Source organism: Coptis chinensis, chromosome 8 (assembly GCF_015680905.1).
Source record: "Coptis chinensis isolate HL-2020 chromosome 8, ASM1568090v1, whole genome shotgun sequence".
NCBI classification, from domain to species: domain Eukaryota; kingdom Viridiplantae; phylum Streptophyta; class Magnoliopsida; order Ranunculales; family Ranunculaceae; genus Coptis; species Coptis chinensis.
The window spans coordinates 11,837,565-11,853,468 of NC_141463.1; the positions used below are offsets into that span (position 1 = coordinate 11,837,565).

At 40.9% G+C, this 15,904-nt stretch overlaps 1 long non-coding RNA gene across 3 annotated transcripts; it reads right to left on the reverse strand.

The window, feature by feature from the left end:
- Window positions 1-6,519: 6,519 nt before the first annotated feature.
- LOC147479968 (uncharacterized) lies at window positions 6,520-15,861 on the reverse strand. Of its 3 annotated transcripts, XR_015206331.1 has the most exons (4): window positions 14,965-15,861; window positions 14,722-14,877; window positions 14,380-14,441; window positions 6,520-6,901 (listed from the first exon to the last, which is right to left on the reverse strand). It is a non-coding gene; the product is annotated as an uncharacterized LOC147479968 (long non-coding RNA). The 3 variants fall into 3 exon arrangements; XR_015206329.1 differs by lacking the exon at window positions 14,722-14,877 and having other exon boundaries at window positions 14,965-15,852; XR_015206332.1 differs by lacking the exons at window positions 14,722-14,877; window positions 14,965-15,861 and adding an exon at window positions 14,547-14,669.
- Window positions 15,862-15,904: the final 43 nt, after the last annotated feature.

The window sequence follows — 15,904 nt, forward strand, 5'->3', positions numbered from 1 at the left end:
CCACAAGATGTTCTCCAACTGGTTCGGCCATTGACTCTTGTTCTTTTCAATCTTTTTCTTCAAATTTTCTAAGATGGCCTTGTTGCTGGCTTCCGCTTGACCATTACTCTAAGCGTACTGTGGAGTAGAAAATGCATGAACTATCTTCCACTTTGCTAGAAATTCTTTAACGGCTCGGCCTTTAAATTGGGGTCCATTGTCCATGACGAGTGTATGTGGCAACCCAAATCTGGTGATGATATGAGTCCAGATGAAATTGCGGACATGCGATTCTTTGACATGTGCTAAAGGAATGGCCTCGACCCACTTGGTGAAATAGTCAGTTGCCACTAAGACGAACCGAAAACCAGTGCTTTTCTGGGGGACGAATGGTCCCATAATGTCCATGCCCCACATGTGAAATGGCCATGGGCTTGCTATATTGATCAGCTTCGCGTGCGGGCTGAATGATGTTGTGGCCGAATGTTTGACATTTTAAGCACTTGAGAACGTATGCTTTGGCATCGGTCTGCATACGGGGCCAGAAGTAGCCTTGGGAAATTGCCTTGTGGGCTAAAGAATGACCTCCGGCATGGTTTCCACATGCTCCCTCATGGATTTCGACAAATATCAATTGTCCCTGCTCTGGAGTAATACATCGCAAGTGCGGTCCACCAGCAGATTTTCTAAACAATTTATCATGTAACACGCAATAACGACGCGCTTGATATTGGATTTGTCTGGATTTGGCACGCTCTATAGGGAGCGTGCCCTGTTGGATGTAGTCAATGATGGGTTGCATCCAGGTCTGGCGCAACTGAACGTCGGAGAGAGGGAACAGATCGGCTATAACTAGGGCATGTTCGACCTGGTATGCAGGTCGATCGACTACCTCAATGAGGAGTTGTTGTGGAGCACAACTCGGTGTTTGAGTGGCTAGGTAAGCTAGGCTGTGCGCGTGGCGGTTTCGCCACGCAAAAATGGTGTATGGTAGAATTCTTAAAAGAAGGCAACAAATGATGAACGACCTGAAGATACTTCGAAAGGTTACCTTCCTGAGTAGTGTACTCCTTAGCAATCTGGCGAACGACCAGTTGCGAGTCACTAAAGACTTGGAGCTCTTGCACACCGAACATGGCGCCATCACGAAGGCCCATGATCGGTAACCATTACTCCGCCTCGTTATTGGAAGATGCGAAGTCGAGTCGAACTGATTTTTCAACAATAACTCCTTCGGGAGACACTAAGACGACCCCGATGCCACTCCCTCCGGGGTTGCTAGAGCCATCGACAAAGAGAGACCAGATTGATTTGACACGCTCTTTGACAACAGCGAGCTCCATCTCTGGCTGCCAGTGTGGGTCCTTAACAGGGAAATCGGCGAGGAAATCGGCGATGACTTGACCTTTCTGAGAGGTGCGAGGTACAAACTCCATGTGGTGTTCACCGAGCTCCTCGGCCCATACAGCCATACGAGTAGTTTTGTTTTCTTTGTGGAGGAGTTTCTTCAGTGGCAGGTCGGTCAGTACGTTGATCGGATGCTTGAAAGTACGGCCTGAATTTCCTTGCCGAATACACCAAAGCAAGTACGGCTCGTTCAAGGAAAGAGTAATTCTTCTCAGCTGGTGTGAGCGTCTTACTTGTGAAGTAGATCGGCTTTTCTGAGTTGTTCTCCTCTTTGAAGAGAACTGAGCTGATTGCGAAATCTGATACTGCTAGGTATAGCCCCAGCGTCTCTCCATCTACTGGTGTGGTTAAAACGGGAGGCGTGGTGAGATATTCTTTAAGAGTGGCGAATGCGTGATGGCATTGATCGTTCCATGAGAATTGCTCGCCTTTCTTGAGGAGTTGTAGGAACGGACGACACTTGTCTGACGCCCTGGATATGAATCGATTAAGTGCAGCGACCATACCTGACAACTTCTGTATCTGCTTCTTTGTCTGTGGATCAAGCATGTCTAAGAACGCTCGGATTTGGTCCGGATTTTCTTCGATTCCGCGCTGTGACACCTGATATCCGAGAAATTTACCAGAGGACGCTCCAAAGAGGCATTTCTCTGGGTTCAACTTCATTCGAGCGCGGCGCAATCTGGAGAACGCTTGCTCAAGGTGAGCAATATGGTCGACTGCTTTTCTGCTTTTGACGACCATGTCGTCGATGTAAACCTCCATGGTCTCTCCTAACATGTCCTGGAACATGTCAGTTACCAGCCGCTGATAGGTTGCGCCGGCGTTCTTAAGGCCGAACGGGAGGACGTTATAACAATAAATACCTTGTTCGGTAATGAACGATGTCTTCTCTTGATCTTCCTCAGCAAGTGGGATTTGATTGTATCCGCTGTACGCATCCATAAAGGAAAGAAGTTCATGTCCGCAAGTTTGGTCGACAAGTCGGTCAATGCGTGGTAGGGGAAAACTATCTTTCGGTGTTTCTTGATTAACATTCGTGAAATCGACGCATAGGCGAACTGTTCCATTCTTTTTGGGGACCGCCACAATGTTAGCGACCCAATCGGGGTATTCCACCTTTTGGATGAAACCGACTTGCTTGAGTTTGTCGACTTCGTCATTAATGGCTTTCTGAAAATGCAGAGATAACCGGCGAGGTCGCTGACGAACTGGTTTAGCATTAGGATTTACATTTAATCGATGACATGCTACACTAGGGTCTATACCGGGCACATCGATATACGACCAGGCGAAAACATCTTTATTCATAGCCAGAAAGTTTACAAGTTGGGCCTTGAGTGTAGGGTCAAGGTTAGCCCCTACATATACAAACTTAGGGTCATTATCAGTTCCTAAGTTGACCCACTCTCTGTCGACCTGTTGGGGTGCTGGCCTGGGTGACGACGCGGCTTCGTGTGGTTGCATTGCAGCGACTTGAGGGAGATTGCATGGATGCACCCGAACTGGATCGGTATGTGTGGTGACGAGGACAGGAGCAAGGGATGGCGTGATTGTTGGCATGGAAACTTGTTGTGCGATACGTGGCGGTGAATCTATTGGGATGCCAACTGATGGGATAACAATAGTAGAGAGGTCTTCCGGGGGCGTGGCTGCGGTATGGACACCAACTGACGCGTCCTTGGGAATCCGTTCTGATGGGGCGGCAACTGCTGAATTGACTTCTGGAGTGTAAGTGGACGACTTCCTCTTTTTGTTGGAGCCCCCAGCGTGCGGCTTTGATGCGTTGGCTCGGACCTCTGCAACCAGGTCTTTGGCCATGGTATAACTGGTGGGTTCGCTACTTGTGTGGAGTGGTCTACTGTCGATCTTTCCTGCTGACAAGATTTGGTTACAATGGTATGCTTCCAGTTGATTGCTTCTCAGCTCCATTAGTCCTCTGGGGCCCGGGAAACGGAGAACTTGATGCAATGTCGAAGGTACAGCTTACATTTGGTGGATCCATCGTCGTCCTAATATGGCATTATAGGACGACTGGATGTCCAGGACGCTGAAGCGCGTATTGCAGCTGACTTTGTCCTCTTTAGAACCCACTGATACTGGAAGGATGATATCACCGACTGGGTCGGCTCTGGAACCATTGAAACCATAAAGGGGGGCAATCGGGTCTATCAGAACTGACTTGGGTAAACTCATTTCTTGGAGAGTGTGGTAAAATAAAATGTCGCAGGAACTCCCCGGGTCGATCAAGACACGCTTCACTGTCCAGTCGCTGATCTTGACATGGACGACTAATGCATCATTGTGAGGAAGGCAGACCTTGTTGAGGTCGGCCTCTGTGAAAATGATATCTCCTAAATGGCAGCCTGAGCGACGCGGAGCATGTTCTGCTTGGGAAGTAAAGTGATACACTTATTGAAGAGCGTCAACACGACGTCTTTTCTCTCTAGATGAGGTAACTGAATCATCGGGAAAGTAATCATGTGAATTGTGCGAGCATTGTCCCGATCGGAGGAGTGTTGTCTGCGTTCGTGACGAGAACGCTCTTGGGGACGTCCTCTACGGTGGGGGCGAGCTTGGAAGTCTTGATGATGACAGTGAGGGGGAGAGCGACTGCGCACTCGGCGAGGTGGAGATCGACTGTGCACGCGGCGAGCCATGAGCTTATGACGCAAATCACCGTCAGGAATGTTGGTGTACTATTTAATGTGACCAGCTTCGACAAGGTCTTGAAGATAGTGCTTAAGCCCCCAAAGACGATTCGTTTCATGACATTTGGCTCTGTGGAAATTAATATGGCTTGTCGTCGATCTGGCGGCCGCTTCACATCATCTGGCGGAAGTACGAGGCTCGCCGGATCTTGTCGAGGATGTAACTAGGAGAGTGTGTCAAAACAGCGAATTCTCTGTTGTTATCGTGTCGGGTGCCTGTCTTTGGTGCCAGCGACCTGGAGCACTGTTTGGCATGCGGGGTAAGATCAGGGATCGCTGCTACCTCTTGGTTCTCGGCTAAACCACTGGACTGCAAACTTTCTTGCAACTTGATATACTTGTCAACCCGGGTGTACAGTTCGGATAGCATTTCTGGGCGTTCCTTCATCAGCGATCTGGATAGGTCGGTATTACGCACTCGACAGGCGTTTGAAAATGCCAGTGTGGCAAAAGATTCTTTCAGTCCGTTTTCCATGCACAACAGTTCAGCCTTGAACCGCCCTAAGAATTGGCGAATGGTCTCATCTTCTCGGAAGGATAACTGGAACAGCGAATCAAGATCTGCCTTCTTGCGTCTGTTGTGCATGTATTGGCTAGCAAACAGGTCAGTAAGTCAGAAGAACTGTAGAGGGCCAAACTCTGAATGTATCGAGCCACATGTTGCCGGGGACAGTCTTTGCCATCATACACATGGGAAGCGTGGTGGATAAAATCTTGAGGAGAGGATTTCCGAGAATGTCGCCATTAAGCGGGGGCGCAGATGCGTCTTGAGCATCTTTTGAACAATTTGGATTGCGTCTTTTCTGACTGCACTTTGGCCTATCCTATGTGACAATTCGTTAATCTGCTGATTAACCTCGTTGATACCGTTTTCAGCAACATTACCGACTGGTTGCTGTTGATAAGCGTCGATTTGGGCCCGTAACGTAGCATTTTCTTGCCTGAGCAAGGAAATGCTTTCATTTGTTACACCCAGTTGTTCGGCAAGGTTTTGAACCTGAGCTTTGAGGCTGACCATGCTTCGTGGGCTTGAGAAGTGCAAATTTTTGAGTTAGGGTAACGTGATTTCTCAAGTAATCGAAACCACAGACGGCGCCAATGTAAAGGAGTGTTTTGGTTTTCCTTGAGGTTCGCGAAGAAAGAGGGAAGAGGGTTGAGATTCTCTGGAGGGACCGAGTTCGCTTGTGAGCGAGCTGCCTACGTATCCTCTTTTTGGTTTTCTCTTTTTGGGGGAGAGAGGAATCAGGTCCGACGTAGTTCAAATAGGTGGTATTTATAGGCTTGAGGAAATGTCAATCCGGGGACACGCGTGTGTTTTGTTACTGCGTGTAAGGTGGAGATCGTGAATGAGTGTTGGAAATTTGGTTTTAGTATAAGTCATGTGCTGATTGGGAGTTGGCGCGGTCGCCCCTATTTCCCGATGGTGGGAAATACAAGTAAGATTTTGGTAATGATTACCCTTGGTGGTGATCTTATCCGAGGCGTTTTGTCTCTGGCCATGCGTTCGTACCGAGACATCTTTGTTCATACCACCTACCTGAAAGGAGCTGCTCACAGATCGGTCTTGGAGGTCGATGTCCTGAGTTCGCTTATGCTGCGCACATGTATGTTCACAAGGGAGCTGCTCACAGGTCGGTCTTGGAGGTCGATGTCCTTAGTTCGCTTATGCTCCACGCGTGCATGATAACTTTATGAGGATATCACTCCCCTACAGACCTGATACGATATATCTGGTAGATGATCTCATTTGTTGTTTACTCCAAACAGTATAATTTTGCAATTTGACATGATTCAGAATTGTGTGCTGTAACTTCATACCAGTGCGGTGCATATGAGCAAATCTCAGCCTAGTGACATTAATTGCTTTTAAGAATACTTCAAATCAAACTAAGAAGATATTTCACTAGAGATACCTAATGCCAATAGCAATGGACAATGGTGTACGAGACTCGTCTGCACCATTAGATTATCCTGCGAAGTGGATTAACTTGTCATTTTATTATCTCTTTTAAATCAATGATGCCTCTTGTCTACACATTTTTCATACTTTGCAATGTGGCTTAAGCGCGAGCTACCACGATCTAAGATAATTCAAACATGCAATACCAAGTTGTTTAATTTCATTGCCCACCTGATTTTGTTTTGTATAGTCAAAAATACAATCTGTGAACGTGGAGAATTCTCCACCCATATACAAACTGGTAAAAGATTTGGGCGTCTAGTAGAGTAACGCACCAATTTAAAATAAACTCGGATGTCACTAGAAACAAATGATGCACAAGTTTAAAATAGTAATTTATAATAATTATAAATAAGCTCTAACATCACTCCAAGTGATATTCGTCTTCAATTCTAATTTTATGTCAAATGGAGTGACATCCGTGTTTTAAATTTCCAAATTTGTAAAAAAATTCAATTGGAAACTACCTAGTGTGAATTTTATATATGCTAAACAATATAAAGTGTAAAAGAAGATGAAAAATCAGTCACCTATAGAACCTATGTGGAGGTGCAACTCTACACCCTTCATCTGAGATGCCCTTATAATGTTGGTATAATATTGCTTATAACATATTAAGGATATCGACGTTTTGAACTTTCATGCAATCTTAATTCTTAAAATATCGAATGAAGAAAAAGCGATCTCCACTTTTACAAAAAAAAATACGTAAGTCAAAAACAGGCAACAATCAAATTGGAGTCAATTGGATTCATCCATAATGCAGGGCAGGAAATAGGACTGCATCAAGTTACGGTTCTCCAACTGCAAGGCATTAACGCTCCTCACCATTATCCTAAACGCACTACAAATGCCAACAAAACCATATATGTTCAGAACGAAAATTTTCTTAAATATAATTACAAAAGGTATATAGAACAATAGAACATAGTTTTTAGGCTTGTAGAACAGCTCACCACCATTATAAGGGAAACAAAATGGTTGAAGAATATCAAAAAAAATTGCACACTTGCGGTGCTTTTCGCACATACAATATTAAATTCAACATTTCAATTTCCAGAACACGGCATATTAATATGCTACAAATGTCTTTTTCTTTTGAAATTCACTAACTAAGAGCACAGTAGCCAGTAGGAAATAACATTTATAAAAAGAATTGCAAGTAACTTAAAAAGGTCCAACTTAAGTACTAAACTAACTATGATTTAGAGGCGCGGTATTGGCATCCCACTTTATGGGATTGTCACCCCTTTGGCAAAAAGTAAAACGATAATGGTTATTCTTTATATGTCCTTTTACACCCCACATGCCCATAGTTTTACGGCATTGGATTGCCGCGAGATCCCATATCTCACGGCAGGCAGTTGCAGAGAAATCGCACAATCCACGACATCGGGTTGCTGCGAGATCCCATATCCCACGGCAGGCAGTTGCCGCGGAACATTGTTTTTTGTGTTTTTCCTTTTTTGTTTCACTTCAAATTTTGTGTATTGAACACACGACATATGGATACCTCATTTTTTTTCTTTAAAGCTTCTTTATACACTCCAAGAACAACACCAAAACCATGACAAACAAAATGTACAATCGAGGCATAATTTTGCTATCTCGCGGCAAATATTTTCATATGCTATAAGAAAAACTTGTGATCAAATTAATGAAGAAGAGTTTTGATAATTAACACAAGCAAATACTCCATTTTAGTGAACACAACCATCTCACGGCAATTAACTTTTTTTACGGTGGCTATTAAAAAAAAATTTAAAGAAAAAATGACCTACGACAACCACCTTCCGTGGGATATAGAATCTAGCGACAATCCGATGTCGTGGATTGTGCGATCTCGCGACAACTTCTTACCGTGAGTGTTTTTTAGGTGATTAATAGAAAAGTGCTACTACCTTTGAATTGATCAAAATGGTGCCAATTCCATAAAGTAGGGTGTCCATACCGCGACCCTTGATTTATCATATCGATCATCACCTACCAGTTTCACTCAAATTGCATTCTTTTCCAGAGGTTGGCAACAAAATTCTCCAAAGAGCTTTATTTAGTTGGATTATAATAGCTAACAAAGAGGTGTAGACCAAATGTTAAAGTTATATGCAGGAAAACAATCATCAGCTATATGACCCTCATTGGTTTCTCCACATTGCATTCTCTTATCTAAGAGTGTGTTTGGCAACTGAGACTGGAAACTAATTAAGAATAGAATGGAGTAGGAAACCATTGGAATGGAATCTATTAGAATAGAATTTGATTCCAACTTACAAAATGTGTATTTGGCAAATGTTCAGAATTCATCGGAATTCAATTCCTACTTCAATTAATGCGTTTGGTTGCCGTATAGAATCCTCTAACAGACTCCAATTTTTAGTTTATTTCCCCATTTTCGGATTAGAAATAAAAAACCGATTCCCATAGTCTAGGATTCCTTTGGATTAACAGGGTCTGTCAAAGACTTAATAAAAGGAATTGGAGTCCGTTTAGAATCCAATTCTATTGGATTCTATGTCTCCAAATAGGCCAAAAGTGAATGGTCCACCAAGAATTCCAGTTAATTCCACTCCTCAAGTCCGATTCCTGGTAAACAAACGCACCCTAAGTTCAACCTCAATCTCTATTTCTCTTTGGAGAAACTGAACTTAATTGTCTCCTTTCTTTCACTTAATTATAAAAGACGAGATAATTAGCTTACAACTGCCTCTCTTTCTACATGCTCTCACAAACACAAAAATCTCTCTGAATTTCAGGTTAGCAAAATAGGTCCATAGTATCTGCACGATTCCGCAAGTCTTCTTTTGCAAATTGTTCAAAGAAAATTACAGACCCCCCTGGAGAACCCCAAAAGATGAGGTTATTTTCTGATGAAATCATTACCTCATTGTCCACTAGTGCGCTGTGCAGTAAAATCGGCGATTTCTCTCCGCGTAATTGCTAGTCGGCACTAAGCCAATAACTATTAGTCTATTACTAATTACTCCCCTCAAACAAATGGGGCTCCAAAAATCACCAATTACCTGACTAATATAACTTGGTCTAACTTGGTGAAGTTAATCTTTCGAGTTTTCGACTAGGCTATATGTTATGTACCTCTTGGTTTCTATTTGTCATCACCATGCCTGTTCTTCAATATTAATTATATTTAATATATATTATTCTAAAAAATTGCCTCGTTAATTCCGATTAATCTAGGACTGACTAGCGTACAATTTCCAATTTAACTGCACAACTTGCATAAGAAATATTTACGAGGGTGGCAACTTCTTTTATTGGGTGAGAAATATTTCTTTAGAGCCAACATGGTGCATGTATTAGGTGATATGGACAACCCAAGCAGCAATGAGGCAAGGTATGAAAGTCCAGATAGGCTTACGCAAATGGGACTGTCGAAAAACACTTTCATAATCTGGCATTAAGTGAGGAACTGAACATGGAACAAGGACACGGACAAGTGAATTCAGATCAAGTAAATCAAGCATTTTATGCTGGAACTCAGTCTATCAGAGGGAACTATAACAACAGAGGAAGAGGGAGTTATAATAATTACAGAGGTAACAACAGAGGAAATTATAGAGGTAGAGGATCATACAACAGTTATCAAGCAGGCAACAACAATGCCTCAAGCTCCAATTCTAATCACAACAGTAACTATGGCAGCACTTGTTCAAACTACACCAAGAATAGCAACACTCACTCTGGGACTCAGTGTTAGATTTGTGGGAAATTTGGACATGTTGTTATTGATTGTCACAATCGTATGAATCATTCATATGTTGGGAGGATTCCACCAGCAAAGTTAGCAATGCTAGCTAACATGAGTGAATTTACCTCTGATAGTTCTATAAGCTCTAACAACAACAACAATGGCAACTTCAACAACAATACTGGATCTTCAGGATACAATTCAAGGGATTCTCTATGGTATGCTGACACTGGAGAAACTAATCACCTCACATCAGACTTATCCAATCTCTCATTTCACTCAAACTAGAAAAGGTTCTGACAAAATTCTAGTGGGCAATGGTCAAGGTTTGTCTATACAACACACTGGTTCCACTTACTTAAAACCTTTCAATTCCAGTCATACATTTAAAATGAATGTTTTACATGTGCCATCCATTACACATAATCTCTTAAGTGTACACAAGTTTGTGTCTGACAATCATTGTATACTGATTTTCTCTCCTACTGGTTGCTATGTAAAGGACATTGCCACAGGGAGGATGCTTTTCCAAGGACCAACTGAGAATGGTCTGTATCCTCTCCATCTCACATCTAGTTTATCAAGTCATTCATCCTCTGCTTGCATTCTCACTGCCCTTTCTGCATTAAAGGTTTTTGCAGCAACCTGGCATAAACGATTAGGTCATCCTGCTCATGCAGTTTTACATAAACTCATTCAAAATAAGAATGTTGATGTCAAAGGTTCTTCAGTTTGTTCTTTTTGTGAGGACTGTGCTTTAGGCAAAAGCACAAAACTATCATTTTCTTTGTCTATATGTAAGTCTGGAAGTCCTTTACAATTGCTTCATATAGACCTTTGGGGTCCATCACCTGTGTATTCTCATACTGGCTTCAGATTTTATGCAAGTATTGTTGATGATGTTTCAAAGTATTGTTAGATATTTCCGCTGTCACACAAGTCTGAATTTGACATGGTATTTCAATCATTCAAATCTTTGGTAGAAAATAGTTTACATCAGAAAATCGAGTGTATTAGAACAGATGTTGGAGGAGAGTTCATCAGTACACATTTTGAAACATTTTTATCCAAGTGTGGAATTAAACATCAATTCTCTTGCCTTCATACCCCTGAACAGAATGGGATTGTAGAAAGGAGACAGACATATTCTAGACATGGCCAAAACACTCACTTCTCAGTCTTATTTACCTTCCAAATATTGGACTGAACTTTTTGCCACAACAATCTATCTCATAAACATATTACCTTCCACTTCATTACATCATGTGTCTCCTTGGGAAAAGTTATACAATATTTTACCAAATTACCATACTCTCAAAGCTTTTGGTTGTAGGTGTTACCCTTGGCTTCGACCATACACATCCAACAAACTTGAACTCAGATCCAAACCTTGCATTTTTATAGGATACAACCTACAACACAAGGGGTACAAGTGTCTAGATGAAGTTACAGGAAGAATATATGTATCAAGACATGCTGTCTTCAATGAGGCTGAATTTCGTTTCAAAATATCTCCTGCATACTCCACCTCTCTTCAGTCTTTCATTTCTTCTGAATTTTGTAACACAAGTATTTTTGAAGAAATTCTTCCTATCATTCTTAATTCACCTCAGAACATCTCTGAAAATTCTAACAAGCAATCATCATCTTTATCAAACAAAACTTCAAGTTCACCCATTGTTACTTCAGAGTCCAGTCATTCTATGACAACAAGATCTAAACATGGTATATTCAAACCCAAATCACTCATTTCTACTAATCATCCTCTTCCCCAAGCCTTGCAAACATCTCTTGCTTCTATTTCCACTACTCCAACATGTTACACTCAAGCAGTGAAAGATCCTAATTGGAGACAAGCTATGGCCAGTGAATTTAATGCTCTAATTAAAAATGGTACTTGGCAACTTGTGCCATACTCTTCAGAGTTCAATATTGTAGATCACAAGTGGCTGTTCAAGCTGAAACAAAAGTCTGATGGATCTCTAGACAAACACAAGGCTAGGTTAGTGGCAAAGGGGTATCATCAATTAAGTATATTAGATTATCATGAGACTTTCAGTCCAGTCGCAAAGTCTGCAACAATCAAGCTCATTTTATCTCTTGCAGTAAACTTCAACTGGGAAATCAAGCAACTTGATGTGTCAAATGCATTTTTGCATGGACATCTCAAAGAAACAGTGTATATGTCACAGCCTCAGGGTTTTATTGATCCACAGAAACCTACACGTGTAAGTTACTCAAGTCCATCTATGTGTCATACCAAGCACCTCGAGCTTGGTATGAAGAACTCTATCAAGCTTTATTGTGCTTTGGATTTGTCACTTCTGAAGCAGATCACTCTCTTTTCATAAAGAAGGATGTCTCTTTTATTACTTATGTCCTAGTGTATGTCAATGACATTCTTATCACTGGGAACTCTACCACACAATGTACAAAGATCATTCAACAACTCAGTTCCAGATTTGCTATGAAGGATCTAGGTGCTATACATTACTTTTTGGGACTTGAAGCTCACAGAAACTCAACTGGTATTTTTCTGTGTCAATCAAAGTATACTTTTGATCTTCTTACAAAAGCTAACGTGGTCAATGCTAAACCCTGCTCTACTCCAATTTCAACTTCATGCAAACTAGATGCTCACACTGAAGAATTACTTGATGATCCGACAGCTTATAGATCCATTGTAGGTGGCTTACAATATCTTACTTGTACTAGGCTTGACATTTCCTTCGCAATTAACATGGTATGTCAGTTTATGCACAAACCAAGAGCTCCTCATTTAGTTGCAGCTAAGAGAATACTGAGATATTTAAAGGGAAGTCTAACTCATGGAATTTGGTTCATCAAAGGTTCTTTATCTGTAACAACGTATTGTGATGCAGATTCGGTTGGGTGTCCTATGGATAGGAGATCAATCAATGGATTTTGTATTTTTTTAGGTTCTAATCCTTTATCATGGTCAGCAAAGAAACATGTAGCCAGGTCTTCAACTGAAGCAGAATACAAGGCACTAGCTCACACAGCAGCAGAACTATATTGGGTATGTATTCTACTAAAAGATCTTCATGTTCCACTGCCCAAATGTCCTTTGGTATTCTGTGACAACATCAGTACTATCTCACTTGCCAACGATCCTGTATTTCATGCCAGGACTAAGCATGTTGAGATAGACTACCACTACATTAGAGAGTTAGTCACAAGCAAACTACTTGATGTGTAATATCTCTGCACTAAAGATCAATTCGCTAATATATTTACCAAAGGCCTGTCAGTACAAAGGTTTCAATTCTTATTGTCCAAGCTCTCAGTTCGACCCTCTCCCTTCAACTTGAAGGGGGCTATTAGACATGTAAATGATTATACATCAATGGCTCAACATTTAAAAAGAGGAAGACAATCTTGATCAAAGGCGATTCATAAAATTTTTAACAAATGATAGAAATTTTGTACATAGGTTTTCTGTTAAAGTAACTGATTCTGTTTTGTAGTATAAATACTTGTAAGAAATAAATGATTAACAAGAAATGAAAAACAAGATTCATTTTGAGTGAAAGAGCATTCGTTCAATATGTACTGTATGTATACATTTACCTACTATCAAGGAGAGGCTCAGACCAATGTCCTGTCAATGTGGTACAAGCTCAACAAGGTGCGGGAATGTATTTGATACAATGATAGCTACTAGAAATAGCCTTCATAAAAGGGTTCAGGAATTATTGGCTATCCCAGGCCAAGACGCAACTTCAAATATTCTCATGGAGTGCTCCATAGTATATCCCAGAAAAGCAATATATTAAAGAATGCGTACAACTCATCCAGTCACAAAAGAGGCGAACAAACTGGTCATCCATCCAAAGAATGTACTGGAGGAATAAGAGAAGGTATGGGATGAAAATAGGTGACAATCAAGAAAAGTTAAGGGTTCTTATGACATAGCTACGACCTCAAACTCTAATTTAGTTGACAAGTGAAGAACATAAGTTCACAACTTCTATTCTAAGAAGATAGGAGAAATATCCTAATGGCATGGTCTACTTTCTCACAGATATCATATTTGTTAACAAGAAATGGAGTAAAGGAGCCGAGCAGTAGAGATGAAAGATCAAACGCCTGTGTCAGGAAAAAGTGGTGTGCAGTTCTTAACCGTCAGTGCACATTAGCAAATTGGTCAACCTTCTAGGCCACAATCGAGATATTAATATGGGCAAAATTGGGTTCTTTAAAAATGACACGTCACCAATATCCATATGTCTGTAACAAGGTTTAAAGACTAAAGCATCGATGCAATTATATCCCCACAGTGATATTCTCAGTGATATTCTCCGCATTTCAGGCCACTCAGGTAATCATCCAACAAAATAGACTGGGCAGAACTAAGTTGAATACCTTGGAAACTTTAGTATATGTCAAGAAAAAATTTGAGAGGTCGAGGAAAGTAGTGGAAGATGAAGACCAGTTTTTTTTTCATATATCCACTGAGAATAAATAATTAGCTACTACTCAAAATTTTGTACAATCATAAAGAGCTATGATAATTAAAAATTAGCACAAATCGAATGTAATAGAAAATAACATGGAGTAACCTAAAGTAGTCATGCTAAACTAGTCAAAATTACCTTTGTTGTATTGGCCATAGAGAAATCTGCACTCCCAAGATCAACATCAGACATATCGGCCACTGAAATACACAACACAATTAACTTCAGGGACAGATAACTAACGAAATCAATTAACAGAGTGGATGGAGCAGAAAGAGAATATCATAAAAAATGCTAGTGTTTACTCAATATACTCAACCCTCGACAAGTAGATAGTTTTAACCAAAAAATAATTTGAAGGAAATGGTTTCATGATCATATAGGTATTAGGTCTGATAAGTTACACGCACAACTTAAGTATATGGGAACCTATGCTACATGGACACGCCATATTTAAAAAGCTAGGTAGTCTGAAAGCACCTGGACCAGATGGTTTTCAGGGTGTTTTCTTCAAGCAATACTGGTCCATTATCTCTCGATCTGTTATTGAAGCAATTCATAGCTTCTTCATCTTTGGAATGTTACCCCTCACCCTCAATGAAACATTCATTACTCTCATTCCAAAAATTACCAATCCTGAGCATATGTCAAAGTTTAGACCCATTAGTCTAAGCAATTTCATTTATAAAATCATCTCAAAAATCATTGTGTGTAGATTAAAACCTCTTCTACACAAAATCATCTCTCCCCATCAGGCTGCTTGCATCAAAGGAAGGGCAATTGGTGATAATACTTCCATGGCAAGTGAAATCTTTCATAACATGAAGAAAATGAAGAAAAAAAGCAGGGTTGGATGGTTGTGAAATTAGATATGGCTAAAGCCTTTGATAGGCTGGAATGGTGCTTCATAGATCAAGTCCTAGAGAGGTTGGGATTCTCAAGTAGGAGTAGAAGACTGATTAATCAGTGCATCTCAACAGTGTCATATAATGTTCTTTTAAATGGTTCCCCTTTGAAGAAAGTTTTCCCTTTCAGAGGTTTGAGACAAGGTGACCCCATGTCACCCTACCTCTTCATTATTGCATCTGAAGCCTTGTCTAGGCTTTTTATTCAAGAGGAGAGTTTGGGAAATATTCATGGGATTAAAGTCAAGAGAGGGGCTATCCCCATCACTCATCTTCTCTATGTAGATGATTTACTAATCTTATGCAAGGCAACTCTAGAAGAATCTGAAAGGATGAGACAAATTATAGTAGAATATTGTGAAACATCAGGTCAGGCAGTAAACTGGGAGAAGTCAAGTGCATATTTCAGCTCTAATGTGCATCATGATCATCAAAGATTTTTAAAGCAGCTTTGGAATGTGAAGGACTTCAGGGAAAATGAAAAATACTTGGGAGTGCCTATAGTTCTGACTAGCAAGAGGAGTGAAAATTTTGAGTTTTTGACTGATAAGGTGTAAAAAACGATAACTGGCTGGAAAGCCAAAGTCTTATCACAAGCTAGCAGAGGTGTCTTGGTGAAAACTGTGGCTCAATCCATACCAGTTTACACTATGAGTACTTATCATATTCCTATGAAAATCTGTGATAAACTTGATCAGTTGGCGGGGAACTTTTGGTGGAATGGTGTTAAAGACGAGAAAGCTTTCCATACAGCTAAT